Source organism: Camelus bactrianus, chromosome 14 (assembly GCF_048773025.1).
Source record: "Camelus bactrianus isolate YW-2024 breed Bactrian camel chromosome 14, ASM4877302v1, whole genome shotgun sequence".
NCBI classification, from domain to species: domain Eukaryota; kingdom Metazoa; phylum Chordata; class Mammalia; order Artiodactyla; family Camelidae; genus Camelus; species Camelus bactrianus.
In genome coordinates, this window is record NC_133552.1 from 71247931 (window position 1) to 71254971 (window position 7041).

Here is a 7041-nt window from a genome sequence, read left to right on the forward strand (position 1 = left end):
ATCTAGGGGAAGGTCATCATTTCAAGTTGTGAGCAAAGAATTCAATACCAATCTATTTTAGTCGAGAGTAGTTGACAAAGGAGGAGTTCACTGTTGTGCACAGAATGTGAAGGAGGAGGAACTCTGATACTAGGAGGGGCTTGCTCAGCTCCTACTGGCTTCATTGCAACTCAGGTTCTGATCCTTTAAAATGGATGCCTGAGTGGAGGGGAGGGAAGAGCAAGTGCTTGATAGCAAGGCCCAAACCTGGGAAAAGGCTTACCTGGGCTTGGTGCATTTTGGTCTGAATGGTTTGTAAATGCCCCTTGAGACCTGTGGATTCTCATGACCTCTTCCAAGAACATGAGCGCTTTTATCATCTCTGCCATCTCTTCTCTTTTAGACGTCAGGAATCTTGGACCCGTTCTTGGAGCAGAGAATTGAGTGACTTTCTCAAGTGCACGTTGACACTCCGAATGTTTCTGCCAGTATCAGCGAGGTTCAATATGTCTCATGAATGTCTTTCGAGCCTGGTATTCTCAACAGAAGTCTCCATGCCAGTATTATCCATTGTAGCAGAACAACTCTCATCAATGTGTTTGCATCTCACCTCAATTCGTGCAGCCAGCTTTTCTGCCAGCTTCCTTCATGTCTCCTATAAAGTCAAATTCTAAAGGACAGGGCAAGTCTGAAAGTACCTCGGAGCCTCACCTGTAAGCTGATGACAGGCAGATCTTCCACTGTATGCCCTTTCAGATTCTGGAAACTGACCCGTGAACTCAGGCCATTGCGCAGCACGAGTATCTCGAACTTAAACAGATTCCCGAAAAAGAGACTTAAGCCAAGCTCCATAGAGGGCGGTACCGCCTCCATGACACTGATCCACCCACAGAATTCTACCCAGTTACCTTGGATCCAACAGCCACAACAATCCTGGTGGAACACACCAAGATTCCACCTGGAATCCAACCGGTAACTACCATCACCAATGGTTACTGCATCTTGTCAGTGTTGGGGGAGGGGCTGCATCAAACGAGAGGTTCCTAAGGTAAATGTGATTCTCTCCATTAGTGTCCCATGATCCGTTTTCTCTTCCCTCTATCCTTTTGTACAGATCTGTATACACAGTACAAATGGAGGGAATTCTGTCCATGTAAAGTTTATGGTTTCACACGTCTTTAAACTTTCTAACAGTTAACATTACACAAAGACCCACTATAAGAATCTTTTGTTTGTGTAATATCCATTCACCCACAATGCATATCCGTCTGTTGCTTTTCTGCTGAAATACACACAATATCAGAACATGGATCCAATTGTTTCATGGGGGCTGAAATTCCTAGAAGTGAAACCAATCCCAGTGTGCACTTTACTGTCTGTCTCGTTTGCTCTTAGTACAGTTTTGCAGAGCTACTTGTCTTTGTTATAGGTGTATGCCATTTATTCTCTACATAGGGTTGAATATGCCATTCATTGATCCTGTTGGAAGACTTGTAATACTATCACGGACTATGACTCCATCTTATTCAAAGTCGGCATTTGGGTTAGGTCACGATATGCTCTTACGAATCAATATTTATGAAAATTAATTCATGCATCTGTTTTCTGAATACATGTGTGTTGATTAGATGCAAGCCTCGATACTGGGTCAATGCAGGCTGAATGATCCTTGACATCACTTTGAGTAATTTATTTTGAATTATCATGTTTCATTTGGATAGATGTCAGCCAACCGTACACTTTTTGTGTTTATTTGTTTGATTGTTTGCTTGTTGTTTGTTTTGCAAACACATTACGCCATGCATCTCACCGTTTGCTTCAGTCATGTAAGCTGATTTACTTAGTATAGTGCTGAAAATCACCTATGATTTCCTGCTCCCCACTCCCATCTTCAGGATTTTGATTTCCTCATTGCCTTCTTGTTTATTCTTTGCAACTCATTACTCTTCTTGCATTTCCAATAATGGTTTTCTTATTTATATTTCCACTTGCTACTTTTCGATTCAGGGTGGAATTCTCAATCTTCCTTTAAGAATAAGTAACTAACTGCTGAATTCTTCTAAGTTTTGCCGGTCTGAGAAATTATCTATCTCTGTTTTAATAGAAATGGCAGTCTTGTAGCATAGGCTACCATAGATTGCAGCTTTTTCTTATTCAGGATTTAGTCTAAGTCCTGTCACTCCTTCCTATCATGCAATATTCCTATCGACATATAAGATGAAACCCATCTGGAGGTAGTGTTGTGACTAAGTTATCTTCCTCTAGGTGCATTTAAAATCACTGGGTTGATCATGAACTTTGTTGATTTGAATAATACTGCTGCAAGGAGGTCTATTGGGATTCCACATCCTTTGGACGCTGTGTAGTTCCTGAATCTGTATAGATGATTCTTTCTTGTCTTTCAGCAGGTTTCAGTCTGACTTTTCTACAAATATCTTTTCAGGCTTTCTTTGTTAATCTTGCTCTTCCAACTGTTACTCTTACGAATCATACTCTTTCATGCTTTGTCTTACCCCAGGCTTCAACAGCTATGTTTGCATTAGTTTGCACTTCTTTTTCTATGTCTTCTTCTGATCGAGGGATTTCTGTTCCCCTGTCTTCACAGTCTTTCACGAGTCCGTCTGCATTATCAAGTCTGCTTTGGAATGACTTTAGCCCTGGTATTGTCTCATCCTTGGGTTTTCTGATATTATATTTCTCGTTTTTAGAGTTTCTCTTCCCCTTTCCTGGGATACTGCCTTTTGTGATTCTGAGACACTGTTGTACTTCATGTTTTCCTCACCTCAGTTTTCAGTACATGCCGTGGTAGCGTTTTGCAGTCTAGATGTTTGAAAGCTTATTTTTTGGGCCTTCAAACTCTTTGGAAATGAAAATGGTACTTCCTGTTCCTTTTACTATACTTCTTTATCTCTAGTGGTCAAGTAATATCAGGTATCTAATATAGATTTATAGGGCTTTGTTAAGTGAAAATTTTAGGCCATTGGGTGTACAAAATTCCATGATAGTTCTGTGAGGACAGTTTTCCCTAGGCATTGATGCCATGTCCTGTTCCTGCGTGTGTTGTCTGGTATATCTCTAACTGCTGGTGTTGCCTTTGTTGTGATGAGCACACCATAATATTTCAATTAGTAAATCTTCGTTTTATTGCACTTACCTCACAATTCTGAAAGCGCAGAGAACACTTCCTCTTCTGGAAATGAAGCTTAAAGGTTTTCAGCTCGGCATTCTGCTGTATGTCATATTGGAGTCTTTCCAAAACAGCAACCTGAGAGTGCGCTTGTGCTTTCTATTGCCATGGGAATGTCCCAATGTTACCAGTTCTTCCCAGAGCTTCTCTGTCTACAGAAACACCAGTGGAAATATATGTATGGATGTCATACATCAGGGCCTGCTGGAATGATCCCGCAGACCGATCTTTATGTCCTCCGGGCAGTACCATGTCAGTGCCATCCAAAATGAAGCATCTGCATTTGGGAGATAATGCTGAAGGAAATGCTTCAACTTCTCACGTTGTGGACTTTGACCACTCTTCCTTGATCACTCATCCTTGGGTAATGGGTGCACGAATGCAACCACAGAGCTGTACCAAATTCTCTTCCTCAAACCAATCCGTAATCGCTGTCCAGGTTAAGACTGTAGGAGATCCTAAAGCTTTTAATACTGATTTCAAACCCAAGGGACACTGAATCCCTCAGACCAGATGCACTGCATCTCTGGTTGAGCCGCACACGTGCTCTATTGGCAAAATGCCAAATTGATCCTGGGCCTGCAAGATGCAGTGGATGTGGCCATGGCACAGATCAAAAAACAACCTCACACGCCAATGTGTTTGCTTTCTTACTGGGGTAACAGATCGATTTGCTCTCTTGATAGAACCCATCACAACCCACAACGCACTCCGGATCCCTGAGACTCAGCGTGTGCCATTATCTGTACCTCTATACCTCATTTTCCGCTGCCTCTGCTTGCTCAAATTTGGCAGATCAGATCTTGGTCTCAGAATCAATTGTGGGGATATTTTGTGCTGATTTCTATGAGTTATGTCAGCCAAGCATCTGCTGTGCACTCTTCTAACACTCAGCGCATTACCTACAGTCCCATGTGTGCTGTCCGCTTGAGAGTGTGCGTCCAAGTAAAACAGAGATTCACCTTTGCTGCTCCATCAGCAGAGGTCAGATCCTGCACAGATTTCCATTCTCTACTTTGCCTTCTCCTGATTCCAGGATTTTTGAGGCCTCATCCTGTCTTTGGAAGTTACAGACCACTCTTCGGAAAGTGTCCTGTGCCAAGGGCTGGGTGAGTGGAAGTTCACATTGCTGTGTACATGGGAGAGAGTGAGCGCAGGTTGCACTGGTTCTCTGCCAACTGGGCATCGATAAATCAACACTTTCCTGATGTAATTCACAGAAATGTGATGTTTGTTTAGCTCTGTTTTCTATAAAGCCATGGTTGGAGGGATTGTCGGAAGACTCCAAGTTTGACTTTGGGTTGATAACACAGTTGCAGTTTTTAAGAAGGTTAATAGAATTGATTTACATGATTTGGGATTTATATGAAAATGAAGTTAGTGTTTGAGACGTACTAAATTTACCTAGAAGTCAGACTTGTCAATTTTTGTAACATATGTCAGCTCTAAGAAAAATGTAGACAGATAGAAAGTAAAATCACAGTCCAAAATGTTGAAGGGGACATGTCAACTCTTTACTGTTGAAGCCTCCAACACCAACAGGAATCATGAAGTAACTATTGAAACCGTAAAATAACCGAGAACCTGGGTTTCCCTTGTGAATGTGGTGCCCTATACGCCCAATGACACATACTGGTCAATGTTGGCATTTCAAGGGGTAACATACTTCTCTAGGAAAGTACAAGAAAAACCAAACAAAATATATACATTTAGGCTTGATTCCAAAAGCACATACAGGCATTTTAGCTATGAGAACCCTGCTGCAGCTATGCTAGGCTATTGAAAAGCAGGTGTTCTTCTATCAATGATGAGAACGCTTAATCATTCGATCATGTTGGGTAAAGCAATTTAACACAACCAAGTCTGCACCCCCAATATATCGTGCACCCGGTGCTTGGCTGAAGAGAAAGACGGTCCTCAAAACCTGTGTCTTTAAAGTCTGTCACGACTTTTACCGTTCAGGTCACTATCTGACATAATATTTACCTATACTGTCTTGAAAACCTGAGGCCTAGTACATATTCAAGTTCAGTCAAAGTTTCCTCTCACTTACCACACACCCTTCACCCCAGACAAGACATAAACCCAGCATTTGCTGAATCTAGGGGAAGGTCATCATTTCCTTGTGTGAGCTAGGTGTTCAATTCCTAACTATTTTAGGCGAGATTATTTGACTTTTAAGGATTTCACCGTTCTTCACAGAGTGGGGATTTGGAGGAACTCTGATTCTAGGAGGGGCTTGATCAGCTCCTACTGGCTTCATTGCAGCTCAGGTTCTGATCCTTTAAAATGGATGCCTGAGTGGAGGGGAGGGAAGAGCAAGTGCTTGATAGCAAGGCCCAAACCTGGGAAAAGGCTTACCTGGGCTTGGTGCATTTTGGTCTGAATGGTTTGTAAATGCCCCTTGAGACCTGTGGATTCTCATGACCTCTTGCAAGAACATGAGCGCTTTTAACATCTCTGCCATCTCTTTTCTTTTAGACGTCAGGAATCTTGGACCCGTTCTTGGAGCAGAGAATTGAGTGACTTTCTCAAGTGCACGTTGACACTCCGAATGTTTCTGCCAGTATCACAGAGGTTCAGTAGGTCTCATGAATGTCTTTCGAGCCTGGTATTCTCTAGAGATGTCTCCATGCCGGTATTCTCCATTGTAGCGGAACAACTCTCATCAATATGTTCGCATCTCTCCACAATTCGTGCAGCCAGCTTTTCTGCCAGCTTCTCTTCATGACTCCCATAAAGTCGACTTCAACAGGACTGGGCAAGTCTGAAAGTACCTCGGAGCCTCACCAGTAAGCTGATGACAGGCAGATCTTCCAATGTCTGACCTTTCAGGTTCTGGAAACTTACCCGTGAACTTAGGTCTTTGGGCAGCCGCAGTATCTCGAACTTACACAGCGTCCCGAACAAAAGACCTAAGCCAATCTCCACAAAGGGCTGCAGCCCCTCCATCACACTGATCCACCCACAGAATTCTGCCCAGTTACCTTGGATCCACCAGCCACAACAAGCCTCGCGGTACACACCAAGATTCCACCTAGAATCCAACCGGTATCTGCCTTCCCCAATGGTTGCTGAATATTGTCAGTGTTGGGGGAGGGGCTGCATCCAACGAGAGGTTCCTAAGTTAAATGAGATTCTATCCACTAGCGTGCCATTGTCCTTATATCTTCACTCTTTCCTTTGGTTCATTTCTGTATATACAGTACAAACGGAGGGAAGTGTGTCAACTTTTAGTTTATGGTTTCACACGTCTTGAAACTTTCTAACATTTCACAATACACAGAGACCCCACTAAATGAAACTCATGTTTGTGTAATATCCATTCACCCAGAATACATATCCGTCTGTTGCTTTCTGCTGAAACACCCACGCTCTCAGAAAATGGATCCATTTGTTTCATGGGGGCTGAAATTCCGAGAAATGAAACCAATCCCAATGTGCACTTTATTGTCTGACTCGTTTGCTCTTAGTACAGTTTTGCAGAGCTGCTTGTCTTTGTTATAGGCTTATGCCATTTAATCTCTACTTAGGGTAGAATATGGCATTCATTCTTGCTGTTGGAAGAATTGTAAGTCTATATCACGGACTATGACCAAATCTTATTCAAAATCGGCATTTGGGTTAGGTCACGATATGCTCTTTTGAATCAATATTTATGAATATTAATGCACGCGTCTGTGTTCTGAATACAAGTGTGTTGAGTACATTTAAGCTTCGATAATGGGTCGATGCGTGCTGAATGATCCTTGACATCAATTTGAGTATTTTGTTGTGAATCCTCATGGTTTCTTTGGCATATGTCAGCCAACCGTACCATTTTGGTGTCTGTTTGTTTGTTTGATTGTATGTTTGTTTGATTGTTGTTGGTTTTG

At 42.4% G+C, this 7041-nt stretch overlaps 1 long non-coding RNA gene across 1 annotated transcript; it reads left to right on the top strand.

Annotated features, from left to right (window-relative positions):
- The first annotated feature begins 388 nt into the window (after positions 1-388).
- On the top strand, positions 389-6539 carry LOC141579828 (uncharacterized). The gene is made up of 3 exons (XR_012511840.1): positions 389-951; positions 4203-4275; positions 5648-6539. It is a non-coding gene; the product is annotated as an uncharacterized LOC141579828 (long non-coding RNA).
- Positions 6540-7041: the final 502 nt, after the last annotated feature.